General features: G+C 42.2%; 1 pseudogene; it reads left to right on the top strand.

Moving 5' to 3' along the window:
- The first annotated feature begins 324 nt into the window (after positions 1-324).
- Positions 325-13,855, top strand: LOC135561763 (prostaglandin reductase 1-like; annotated as a pseudogene).
- The last annotated feature ends 296 nt before the right edge of the window (positions 13,856-14,151 follow it).

The raw sequence follows: 14,151 nt of genomic DNA, 5'->3' as shown, positions 1-14,151 counted from the left end.
AAACTGCAACTGGCTAAAAGCCAACAAGCTGCATCAACCATGGACATCATGCTTGTAAACAAATTATAATGTGACAAAACCATATTAATAGATTACTTTTTATAAATAAGGTTTTGTTGCACTTAACTGCAGAAAATGCTGTTCTGGAAGTAATTTTCTTAGTAGATGACGACAAAGGTCAGCATGTGGGAGAAATCTGCGCTCAGGGATGATAAACGTGTTTTCCTCTAGTAATTACCAGTTGGAGGGGACGTTCAAGAGGATGTTTTTTCCAGTCGTACATGGCAAATACAACCTTTCCACTTGGTTATGAACGTAGCATTAGGCTACAACTTCTGTCATCGCACTGTTCAATGATTCTGCTTTTTCGGTCGGTGATGAAATATTAGGGTGAAAGGTTAGGCAACGTTATAACTCCAATGCCAGTAACAAAGCCCACAGTTCCCTTCCGGACACTGCGACAGATCGGTTACTATACCCAATCCTGAGATCCACCGACAAGCCAACTTTCTCCAGCAGACTTGTACGAGCCTGAACTGAAACAGCAGACGCGCAAGCACGGACCAAACGGTAAAGTACACAGACATATCCACACTTTCTACCCTAATATTCAGTGTTTGTCCAGTACAAATGTTTATATTCAGTGTTTGTCTAGTACAAATGTTTATCGAATTTACAAGTTCCGCGTTTATGAGACGTTGGCCTACACTCATTCAGTCGATTTCGCGGTGGCGTAATTACGCGTTTACTAACGGATGTCGTACGAATGAGGATTCGCTTTAGCTAAAAGTAGGACTAGTCCCATTCCGTTATCTGGCTGCTTGGATGAGATGCTTACCAGCACGCATGTAGTTTACGGGCGGGTTCTTCCGCTCCTCGCCTTTTTGTTGTTGCTGCTGAAGTAGATCTATTCCGCACGTTGACGCCTGAGAAACGTTGAATTAACAACACATATTGATCAGTTTTACATTAAGCATAACGGCTAGCATAGAATATCTTGGTCGTCTGTTTTAAACCAAGAATTCAACTTCAACCACAAACAAACGACTACAGGAATAGGAGTTGGTTGCATGTTGGCTACAGTTGGCATACAAACAGATTTGGGACCAGCCTTGGGTTGAGTTGTCTTGTCTGAACACGTGCATATATTGCATTCCATAAAAGCCCATTCATCACAACTATATTTAATTCTGAACGGCTGCTTTAGTTCATTGCTGAGGTGTCATTTCTCTGTATGAGGTGGACATTCGAGATCAAAGTCGTTACAGCCACCTATAAAGTAACCCATAGCAACACTGTTGCAAAGTAGCTGAAATGAAGCTGTCTGAAATCTACAGTGGCAATGCTTAGATCTATTCCATTCAATTACCAAATACTTTAATGGAAAACATAGATGACAATATTTAATCAGCTTTACACAGTGAAATATAGCTAGGTAAGGAAGGTACTCGATGTACATGGGCTGTGGTGCAGCGGTCTAAGGCACTGCATATCTGTGCAGTCTCTGGTTCAAATCCTGGCTGTATCACATCAGGCCGTGATTGGGAGCCCCATAGGGCGCTGCACAATTGGCCCAGTGTTGTCCGGGGTAGGAACATCATTGTAAATAAGAATTTGTTCTTAACTGACTTGCCTAGTTAAATAAAGGTTCAGCCAGAAAATCAAATGTAGAGTGTGAAGACTAGGATAGCTGGACATACTTCTGTTTTATCAGGGCGCAACTTTCACTGGGGGGCATGCATGCAGATATTTCATTTTTTCCCACCCCAGTTTTATAATTGGAAATGTGATACAAAACGAGGCAAAAGTGTGCTTTAGGACCATGCGGACGTCTCCGAGCCGGTCGGGTAGGCTGTTAATAATATATGTATTGTTATGCCCCCCACTTCTAAAACCAAAATCGCGCCTGAGTTTTATGCTGCAGTAATCAGCATATTCAGGTAGATTCAAGTAGAATCATTGGAATTACAATAATAATACTTTATTGTCCATTATGTTGCAGTAGTGAATGAAAATGTATTTTGCTCCCAACCCAAAGTAGCTTAATCTGTTTTTATGTCATAACAATAGTTTTCATGGCCTGCCCTGAGTAAACATGGCTAAACAATAGTTTCCATGACTTGCCCTGAGAAAACATTGGGACAAAGTCGTTTTCATGACCTGCCCTGAGTAAACATAGCTGTGATAGGGTTTATTAGCATATGCACAAAGGAATGCAAATATTTACGCTGTGATTTCAACCCAAAACACCTAACAAAGTTCAATATCTCCCTCTGTCTCTCTCATACACTCAGACCTCTGTCTCCTCCTCTTCCCTCCAGCCAGTCTCTACAGATCTAGTATTTTAGACCAGAGGAGCAGAGCACCATGGTTGTGTCCAAGGCCTGGACGTTACGGCAGCACTTCCAGGGTTTCCCCAAGGCTAGTGACTTCCATCTGAGGGAGGAGACGCTGCCGCAGCCCAAGAATGGACAGGTGAGGATAGGATAGGATAGACTTTGAAGGGCAATTCCACCATTTTCCAACCGTATCTTCATCATATGCAGCACAATAACAGTGTCTACTACATATGTGGAAATTTAGCATTTCTATGTTTTGTAGAAAAAAATATAACTTTAAAAAGTTATACTCGATGACATCATCAAAAGTTAATCTAGAAGAAAAAGAAATGCACACCTATTTAGGCGAGGTGCTGGCTAGAGGTGCTGGCTAGAGGTGCTGGCTAGCGGAGTAGAAAACTTGAAAATAAAAGAGAGCCGCACACTCTTGGAGCTCAGATGCAAAAATGTAATTACCAATGTTTCGATAGCCAAGCTGTCTTCATCAGGGTATAATCACAAACACTGGGATGACTTGTTTATATAGTGTCAAAAGACACAGGTGTCTGTAATCATGGCCAAGAGAGGCCTAATATCATTGGTTAATTTTCAAATATTAAAATGGCACACAAACAACAACATACAAACAACAAATGGATAGCATACGATCATAGATTCATTTTAGACTACACAAGCTTACAAACAATTACAATGGCAAAGTCACAATAATCACAAGAATGGCTTCAGATCAAAGTCTACGTCTTTAAATTAAAGATCCAGGCAGCCTCTCGTTTTAACAATAAATGATCAAGGTCACCCCCTCTTCTAGGGAGGGTGACATGTTCAATGCCAATATAACGCAGAGACGAAATCGGGTGGCCTGCCTCCATGAAGTGGGCCACAACTGGATAAGTAAAGTTTTTACACCTAATGGTGCTACGATGCTCTGAGATACGTACTTTTAATTCACGCTTTGTTTTACCCACAATTTTTACCACAAGGACAAGTTATAAGATAAATAACTGCCTTAGTGAAGCACGTAATAACACCTTTGATTGGGATCGATTTCCCTGTTTGGGGGTGTTTGAAGGATCTACATTTATAAGTGCCATTGCATTGAGCACAGCCATTACACTTGTAGTTTCCATCCAGTAGGGGCGCAAATAGACGTTGTTCAGGAATATCTTGGGGTGGTAAATCAGAGTTTACCAATTGGTCTCTGAGATTTCTGCCCCAAGAGAATACGACCAAGGGAAGGTCTGAAAACACATTCCTGAGACTATCATCGGATTTTAGGATGTGCCAATGTTTGTGAACGATTCCCTTAATTTGTTCAGAACGTTTTGAATAGCGAGTAGTTAGAACACAAGAATGTGTCTTTTTGCGAGACTGACCTTGAAAAAGGTCATGTCTCATTTTGTTTTGAATTTTCTCAATGGCAATATTAATCTGATCATTCTTGTAGCCCCTCTCCTTGAACTTTCTTTGCGTCTCAGCCATATTTCTGTTGAAATCGGACTGTTTTTTGCAAATTCATTTGATTCGACAGAATTGGCTGTAGGGCAAACTGTTTTCAAGGGAAGCGGGTGACAACTATCAGCCCTCAACAAACTGTTACGATCAGTAGGTTTCCTGTAAAGATCAGTGTATAAAACATTATCTTCACACAAGATCAGAAGATCAAGAAAACTGATTTGACGTGTATCAGATTGCATAGTAAATCTCAGATGCTCAGAACAGGAGTTAAGAAAAGCATGGAATGCCTGGAGCTGTTTTGCATCACCCCTCTATAGAACACAAATATCATCAATATACCGTTTCCAAATAATGATGTTAGTCAAGAAAACATTTTTGAGAGGATTGAAAATAGACTGTTTCTCCATGTAACCCACATACAAATTAGCATAGTTAGGAGCCATGGGGATCCCATAGCAGTCCCTTTAGTCTGAATAAAGAAATCATTTAGAAACATGAAATAGTTATGCGTGAGTACTATTTCAGCCAATGTTACAATGCAGCACTGGAAGGTAGTTCATTAGGGTCACGTTGCAGAAGAACATTTTCCAGAGCTTCAATACCGCCCTCGTGTGGAATATTAGTGTATAACGACTCAACATCAAAAGTAACTAACAAGGTATTCTCAGGAGAGGATCAAGAGATTCAATGATAGAGATCATACTGCTGGTGTCCTTTACAAAGGAGGGAGCTGTTCTGAGATCATACTGCTGGTGTCCTTTACAAAGGAGGGAGCTGTTCTGAGATCATACTGCTGGTGTCCTTTACAAAGGAGGAGCTGTTCTGAGATCATACTGCTGGTGTCCTTTAGGGAGGGGAGCTGTTCTAGATCATACTGCTGGTGTCCTTTACAAAGGAGGAGCTGTTCTGAGATCATACTGCTGACAAAGGAGGGAGCTGTTCTGAGATCATACTGCTGGTGTCCTTTACAAAGGAGGGGAGCTTTCTGAGATCATACTGCTGGTGTCCTTTAGGAGGGAGCTGTTCTGAGATCATACTGCTGGTGTCCTTTACAAAGGAGGGGAGCTGTTCTGAGATCATACTGCTGGTGTCCTTTACAAAGGAGGGGAGCTGTTCTGAGATCATACTGCTGGTGTCTGAGATCATACTTGGTGTCCTTTACAAGGAGGGGAGCTGTTCTGAGATCATACTGCTGGTGTCCTTTACAAAGGAGGGGAGCTTTAGATCAAAGGAGGAGGGAGCTGTTCTGAGATCATACTGCTGGTGTCCTTTACAAAGGAGGGGAGCTGTTCTGAGATCATACTGCTGGTGTCCTTTACAAAGGAGGGGAGCTGTTCTGAGATCATACTGCTGGTGTCCTTTAGATCATACTGCTGGTGTCCTTTACAAAGGAGGAGCTCTTCTGAGATCATACTGCTGGTGTCCTTTACAAAGGAGGGGAGCTGTTCTGAGATCATACTGCTGGTGTCCTTTACAAAGGAGGGGAGCTGTTCTGAGATCATACTGCTGGTGTCCTTTACAAAGGAGGGGAGCTGTTCTGAGATCATACTGCTGGTGTCCTTTAGGAGGGGAGCAAAGGAGGGGGGAGCTGTTCTGAGATCATACTGCTGGTGTCCTTTACAAAGGAGGGAGCTGTTCTGAGATCATACTGCTGGTGTCCTTTACAAAGGAGGGGAGCTGTTCTGAGATCATACTGCTGGTGTCCTTTACAAAGGAGGGGAGCTGTTCTGCGATCATACTGCTGGTGTCCTTTACAAAGGAGGGGAGCTGTTCTGAGATCATACTGCTGGTGTCCTTTACAAAGGAGGGGAGCTGTTCTGAGATCATACTGCTGGTGTCCTTTAGGAGGGGAGCTGTTCTGAGATCATACTGCTGGTGTCCTTTACAAAGGAGGGGAGCTGTTCTGAGATCATACTGCTGGTGTCCTTTACAAAGGAGGGGAGCTGTTCTGGAGGGGTTCTGAGATCATACTGCTGGTGTCCTTTACAAAGGAGGGGAGCTGTTCTGAGATCATACTGCTGGTGTCCTTTACAAAGGAGGAGCTGTTCTGCGAGTGGTCTAATAAAAAAGTTAACAAAAGTAGATAGAGGGGCCGTTACTGCATCAATGCCCTCTACAATAGGGGTTGTTACTGCATCAATACCCTCTACAATAGGGGTTGTTACTGCATCAATGCCCTCTACAATAGGGGCTGTTACTGCATTAATGCCCGCTACAATAGGGCGCCCTGGAGGTTTTGTAACATTCTTGTGTAATTTTGGCAAAGTACAGAAAGTGACTAGAATTAACCAATGATATTAGGCCTCTCTTGGCCATGATTACAGACACCTGTGTCTTTTGACACTATATAAACGAGTCATCCTGCAGTGTTTGTGATTATACCCTGATGAAGACAGCTTTGCTGTCGAAATGTTGGTAATTATATTTTTGCATCTGAGCTCCTAGAGTGTGCGGCTCTCTTTCATTTTCAATTCATCAAAAGTTAAAACATTTTTAAAAACAGTGTTTTCCTAACTCCGAGATTTGCAGTGACGTGGGGAGCAAGAAATTACTGTTTTAATTCTACCCTGTGATGTCACAGAGAATACTTTTTGAGGACCTTCTTCTCTTTTTAACCAGGGATCACAGAAACACACTGTTTTCACATGTAGACACTGGATTGTTAATGGAGATAAAGAATATGAAGTTGAAAGTGGCGGAATTGCCCCTTAATGTCCCAGAGGGGAAAATTGTCTTGGCGCCCTACCGGAAACTGCATCATTGTTCCATGGCATGTGAAATGACTTGATATCTGTGTTTAAAAAAACACGTGTTTTCTTTGCAAAACGGTGTCCACTAATGAATATACCCCTTAACAAATTATAAATTTTTTAGCAAAATATTTTCAGTTGCAAAATGTTTCGCTACGGTGTGTACTAATGAATAGACCACTGTTCAGGTGCTGTTGGAGGCTGTGTTCCTCAGTGTGGACCCTTACATGAGACCCTACAGCCAGACAATGATGAAGGAGGGAGACGTTATGATTGGATCACAAGTTGCCAAGTAAGGGTACATTATGGGGGAGGGAGGCGGGCATGTGAATGCAAACACATACTAGACTGACTGACAGTCATGTTGACACACTATAGACTGACTGACACTCATGTTGACACACTATAGACTGACACTCATGTTGACTGACTGACTCATGTTGACACACTATAGACTGACAGACTCATGTTGACACACTATAGACTGACTGACACTCATGTTGACACTATAGACTGACTGACACTCATGTTGACACACTATAGACTGACTGACAGTCATTTTGACACTATAGACTGACTGACACTCATGTTGACACACTATAGACTGACTGACACTCATGTTGACACTATAGACTGACTGACACTCATGTTGACACTATAGAATGACTGACACTCATGTTGACACACTATAGACTGACTGACACTCATGTTGACACACTATAGACCTACTGACACTCATATTGACACACTATAGACTGACTGACACTCATGTTGACACACTATAGACTGACTGACACTCATGTTGACACACTATAGGCTGACTGACACTCATCTTGACACACTATAGACTGACTGACACTCATGTTGACACACTACAGACTGACTGACACTCATGTTGACACACTATAGACCGACTGACACTCATCTTGACACACTATAGACTGACTGACACTCATGTTGACACACTACAGACTGACTGATGCTCATGTTGACACACACACACTCACCTCTCTCTGTCTCCCCCCTCTCCAGGGTGATCCAGAGCTATAACCCCAGCTTCCCGGTGGGCTGCCATGTGGTCAGTGATTGTGGATGGAGGAGTCACTGGGTGTGTGATGGGGCAGAGCTGACCCCTGTGCTTCCCGACTGGCCCCAGGACATTCCTCTCTCCCTGGCCCTGGGGGCCATCGGCATGCCTGGGTAGGATGGATGGATCTTTCTCGATAGATAGATATGCAGACTGCCCTGTGTGGTTGAGGTGTGTGATATACAGTAGTGGTTATAATAGTGCTGATGGTGATGATGATATCTCTCTAGTCTGACAGCTCTGTATGGACTAGAGGAGGTGTGAGATAAAGAAGGGGGAGACTCTTCTGGTGAACGCTGCAGCAGGAGCCGTGGGGTCAGTGGTGGGACAGATCGCCAAGATCAAGGTACAACTTCCCCCCAACGTTCCCAGAGCGTTCCCAACAACGTCTCAACAGTGTTAGTTACTTCCTGAAGATGAGGATAAGTTGTGTTCTACATTCCATGTGTCTCTGTGTGTTACCAGTGACTTTCATAATGTATACCAATTTGTAAGTCGCTCTGGATAAGAGCGTCTGCTAAATGACTTAAATGTAATGTAATGTAAATAGTGAGTCTGTGTGTAATAAGGTCTGTGTGTAGCTGGTGTAGAGAGTCAGGCGCATTGAGTAAAACACATATTTACTCATAATATTCACAACATACAACATAATAAACCGAGCCCACAGTAACGGATCGTAATACAATAAACAACAACTCACAAACAAACATTTTTATTTCATTTCGTTTTTCACCTTTATTGAACCAGGTAGGCAAGTTGAGAACAAGTTCTCATTTACAATTGCGACCTGGCCAAGATAAAGCAAAGCAGTTCGACACATCCAACAACACAGAGTTACACATAGAGTAAAACAAACATACAGTCAATAATACAGTAGGAAAATAAGTCTATATACAATGTGAGCAAATTAGGTGAGATAAGGGAGGTAAAGGCAAAAAAAGGCCATTGTGGCAAAGTAAATACAATATAGCAAGTAAAACACTGGAATGGTAGATTTGCAGTGGAAGAATGTGCAAAGTAGAAATAGAAATAATGGGGTGCAAAGGAGCAAAATAAATAAATATAGTAGGGGATGAGGTAGTTGTTTGGGCTAAATTATAGATGGGCTATGTACAGGTGCAGTAATCTGTGAGCTGATCTGACAGCTGGTGCTTAAAGCTAGTGAGGGAGATAAGTGTTTCCAGTTTCAGAGATTTTTGTAGTTCGTTCCAGTCATTGTCAGCAGAGAACTTGAAGGAGTAATTGGCTTTGGGGATGACCAGAGAGATAAACCTGCTGGAGCAGAGGTTAAATAATGAACATGTAATTGGGGAATAGAAACCAGGTGTGTAGAAAACAAAGACAAAACAAATGGAAAATGAAAAGTGGATCGGCGGTGGCTAGAAGACCGGTGATGTTGACTGCCGAACGCCACCCGAACAAGGAGAGGGACCGACTTTGGCAGAAGTCGTGACACTGTGTGTGTCTCCGTCCTCAGGGTTGCAGAGTGGTGGGCTGTGCGGGGACAGATACCAAGGTGTCCTATCTAAAGGAGCTGGGTTTTGACCAGGTCTTCAACTACAAGACTGCCACCTCTCTGGAGGAATCACTCAGGGAGGCCGCGCCACACGGATACGACTGCTACTTTGAGAACGTGAGGTCGCTGCACCACTCGCACACACACACTCTTTGTGTGTGTGGACATGCGCGTGTGTGGACATGCGTATGTGTGGATTTGTGTGTGTGTGGACATGCGTGTGTGTGTGTGTATCAAAGCTCAATCTCTCTCTCCGTCCAGGTTGGTGGGAAGTTCTCCAGTGTAGTGATGCCTCAGATGAGAGAGTATGGCAGAATAGCTGTGTGTGGAAGCATCTCCATGTACAACGACACCACACCACAGACAGGTATACTGTCCACACCACAGACAGGTATACTGTCCACACCACAGACAGGTATACTGTCCACACTACAGACAGGTATACTGTCCACACCACAGACAGGTATACTGTCCACACCACAGACAGGTATACTGTCCACACCACAGACAGGTATACTGTCCACACCACAGACAGGTATACTGTCCACACCACAGACAGGTCTTCTGTCCACACCACAGACAGGTCTACTGTCCACGCCACAGACAGGTCTACTGTCCACGCCACAGACAGGTCTACTGTCCACACCACAGACAGGTCTACTGTCCACACCACAGACAAGTCTACTGTCCACACCACAGACAGGTCTACTGTCCACACCACAGACAGGTCTACTGTCCACACCACAGACAGGTCTACTGTCCACACCACAGACAGGTCTACTGTCCACACCACAGACAGGTCTACTGTCCACACCACAGTTATTTATTTATATTTCTGGGCCGTATGTACACACCTATGTGATCTTACTGTATCTGTGTAACTGGATCCGTATATCTGTACATGTTAATATTTGGCTACTGTATTTATTTATATTTCTGGGCCGTATGTACACACCTATGTGATCTTACTGTATCTGTGTAACTGGATCCATATATCTGTACATGTTAATATTTGGCTACTGTATGTGTTTATATTTCAGGGCCGTATCTACACACCTATGTGATCTTACTGTATCTGTGTAACTGGATCCATATATCTGTACATGTTAATATTTGGCTACTGTATGTGTTTATATTTCAGGGCCGTATCTACACACCTATGTGATCTTACTGTATCTGTGTAACTGGATCCGTATATCTGTACATGTTAATATGTGGCTACTGTATGTGTTTATATTTCAGGGTTCTATTATCTACACACCTATGTGATCTTACTGTATCTGTGTAACTGGATCCGTATATCTGTACATGTTAATATGTGGCTACTGTATGTGTTTATATTTCAGGGCCGTATCTACACACCTATGTGATCTTACTGTATCTGTGTAACTGGATCCGTATATCTGTACATGTTAATATGTGGCTACTGTATGTGTTTATATTTCAGGGCCGTATCTACACACCTATGTGATCTTACTGTATCTGTGTAACTGGATCCGTATATCTGTACATGTTAATATGTGGCTACTGTATGTGTTTATATTTCAGGGCCGTATCTACACACCTATGTGATCTTACTGTATCTGTGTAACTGGATCCATATATCTGTACATGTTAATATTTGGCTACTGTATGTGTTTATATTTCAGGGCCGTATGTACACACCTATGTGATCTTACTGTATCTGTGTAACTGGATCCATATATCTGTACATGTTAATATTTGGCTGCTGTATGTGTTTATATTTCAGGGCCGTATCTACACACCCATATGATCTTACTGTATCTGTGTTCTGGATCCAATGTTCTGTACATGTTAATATGTGGCTACTGTATGTGTTTATATTTCAGGGTTGTATGTACACACCCATATGATCTTCAAGCAGCTGAGGATGGAGGGCTTCCTGTGTGCTGTGGAAAAACAAACACCAGCAGTCACTGAGGAGGCTGATGGCCTGGATGACTGAGGTTGAGAGAGAGGGTTCTACTAGCAGGGTTCTATTACTATTGTTCTATTACCAGGTTTCTATTACCAGTGTTCTATTACCAGGATTCTATTACCAGTGTTCTACTACTAGTGTTCTATTACCAGGGTTCTATTACCAGGGTTCTATTACCAGTGTTCTACTACCTGGGTTCTACTACCAGTGTTCTAATAAGTGTTCTATTAGCAGGGTTCTACTACTAGTGTTCTATTACCAGGATTCTGTTACCAGGGTTCTACTACTTGTTTTATATTACCAGTTTTCTATTACTAGTGTTCTATTACCAGTGTTCTATTACCAGTGTTCTATTACCAGTGTTCTATTACCAGTGTTCTATTACCAGTGTTCTACTACTAGTGTTCTATTACCAATGTTCTATTACCAGTGTTGTATTACCAGTGTTCCATTACCAGTGTTGTATTACCAATGTTGTATTACCAGTGTTGTATTACCAGTGTTCCATTACCAGTGTTGTTTTACCAGTGTTCCATTACCAGTGTTGTTTTACCAGTGTTCCATTACCAGTGTTGTTTTACCAGTGTTCCATTACCAGTGTTGTTTTACCAGTGTTCCATTACCAGTGTTGTTTTACCAGTATTGTATTACCCGTGTTGTTTTACCAGTGTTGTATTACCAGTGTTCCATTACCAGTGTTGTATTACCAGTGTTTTATTACCAGTGTTGTATTACCAGTGTTGTATTACCAGTGTTGTTTTACCAGTGTTCCATTACCAGTGTTCCATTACCAGTGTTGTATTACCAGTGTTGTATTACCAGTGTTCCATTACCAGTGTTTTATTACCAGTGTTGTATTACCAGTGTTGTATTACCAGTGTTTTAATACCAGTGTTTTATTACCAGTGTTGTATTACGTGTTCCATTACCTGTGTTGTATTACCAGTGTTGTATTACCAGTGTTCCATTACCAGTGTTCCATTACCAGTGTTGTATTACCAGTGTTGTGTTACCAGTATTGTATTACCAGTGTTGTATTACCAGTGTTGTATTACCAGTGTTCCATTACCAGTGTTTTATTACCAGTGTTGTATTACCAGTGTTGTATTACCAGTGTTCCATTACCAGTGTTCCATTACCAGTGTTGTATTACCAGTGTTGTATTACCAGTGTTGTATTACCAGTGTTCCATTACCAGTGTTGTATTACCAGTGTTGTATTACCAGTGTTGTATTACCAGTGTTTTATTACCAGTGTTGTATTACCAGTGTTGTATTACCAGTGTTGTATTACCAGTGTTGTATTACGTGTTCCATTACCAGTGTTGTATTACCAGTGTTCCATTACCAGTGTTGTATTACCAGTGTTCCATTACCAGTGTTGTATTACCAGTGTTGTATTACCAGTGTTCCATTACCAGTGTTTTATTACCAGTGTTGTATTACCAGTGTTTTATTAGCAGTGTTTTAGTAGCAGTGTTCTGCTACTAGTGTTTTATTAGCAGTGTCCTGCTACTTGTGATAATATTAGACTGGATGACTGATGTACAGGGGCAGGGTTACATTACCAGTGTTTCAATACCAGTGTTCCATTACCAGTGTTTTAATACCAGTGTTCCATTACCAGTGTTCCAATACCAGTGTTCCATTACCAGTGTTCAGGATACAATCGAAACCAATCCAGTTAAGATTCCTTGTGAAGGTAGTTTTATAGAGTCATGTGAATCCATGAAAATAGTTGTCAAACATTGTGTAAGCATGATGATGATGAGGAATATGACAGAGGTGATGATGGTGATGACAGTAATGATGATGCTGACGACGAGGAAGAGGAGAATAAAATGTTTGTGTTGATCTTTCAGGGCAAGCTGAGATGCAATGAACACATCACCATTGGTTTCAACAACATGCCTGCTGCCTTCATGGGCATGCTACAGGGAGACAACACCGGCAAGGCTGTGGTCAAGGTGTGATGACGTCACAATCAACATTACACTCCTCCAGAACATCTGGCTAAAGCATTCCAGAACACTCAACTTCATACACTCCAGGTTCTAGAACCAGAATCTGCTTCACCTTAACATTCCAGAATACTTCCCGAATACCACACTCTAGTGTTCTGTTCCATGTTTATTCATAGACACGTTCAACAGACAGCCAGACAGGTTTGGTCCAGTGTAATTCAACAGACAGCCAGACAGGTTTGGTCCAGTGTAATTCAACAGACAGCCAAACAGGTTTGGTCCAGTGTAATTCAACAGACAGCCAGACAGGTTTGGTTCAGTGTAATTCAACAGACAGCCAGACAGGTTTGGTCCAGTGTAATTCAACAGACAGCCAGACAGGTTTGGTCCAGTGTAATTCAACAGACAGCCAGACAGGTTTGGTCCAGTGTAATTCAACAGACAGCCAGACAGGTTTGGTCCAGTGTAATTCAACAGACAGCCAGACAGGTTTGGTCCAGTGTAATTCAACAGACAGCCAGACAGGTTTGGTCCAGTGTAATTCAACAGACAGCCAGACAGGTTTGGTCCAGTGTAATTCAACAGACAGCCAGACAGGTTTGGTCCAGTGTAATTCAACAGACAGCCAGACAGGTTTGGTCCAGTGTAATTCAACAGACAGCCAGACAGGTTTGGTCCAGTGTAATTCAACAGACAGCCAGACAGGTTTGGTCCAGTGTAATTCAACAGACAGCCAGACAGGTTTGGTCCAGTGTAATGCTATTAACTAAATAAACATGTCTTCACAATATAATGTTTATAATAAATCCAGCCTACTGATCATTTACTGTTTCTACACCAATAACATCATATTTGACTAATTACCAGACAGTCCCCACCACCTGGTTAATACTGACCTTAACCCAACACCTATCAACCTCATAACCTGGTCTATAGTGGGTTTATACTGTAGTGACCTTAACCCAACACCTAGCAACCTCATAACCTGGTCTATTATGAGTTTATACTGTAGTGACCTTAACCCTACACCTAGCAACCTCATAACCTGGTTTATACTGTAGTGACCTTAACCCAACACCTAGCAACCTCATAACCTGGTCTA

The sequence above is a fragment of the Oncorhynchus nerka genome, linkage group LG18, assembly GCF_034236695.1.
Source record: "Oncorhynchus nerka isolate Pitt River linkage group LG18, Oner_Uvic_2.0, whole genome shotgun sequence".
NCBI lineage: Eukaryota > Metazoa > Chordata > Actinopteri > Salmoniformes > Salmonidae > Oncorhynchus > Oncorhynchus nerka.
Note: the sequence above shows the minus strand (reverse complement) of the source record. Positions and strands in the feature narration are given on the sequence as shown.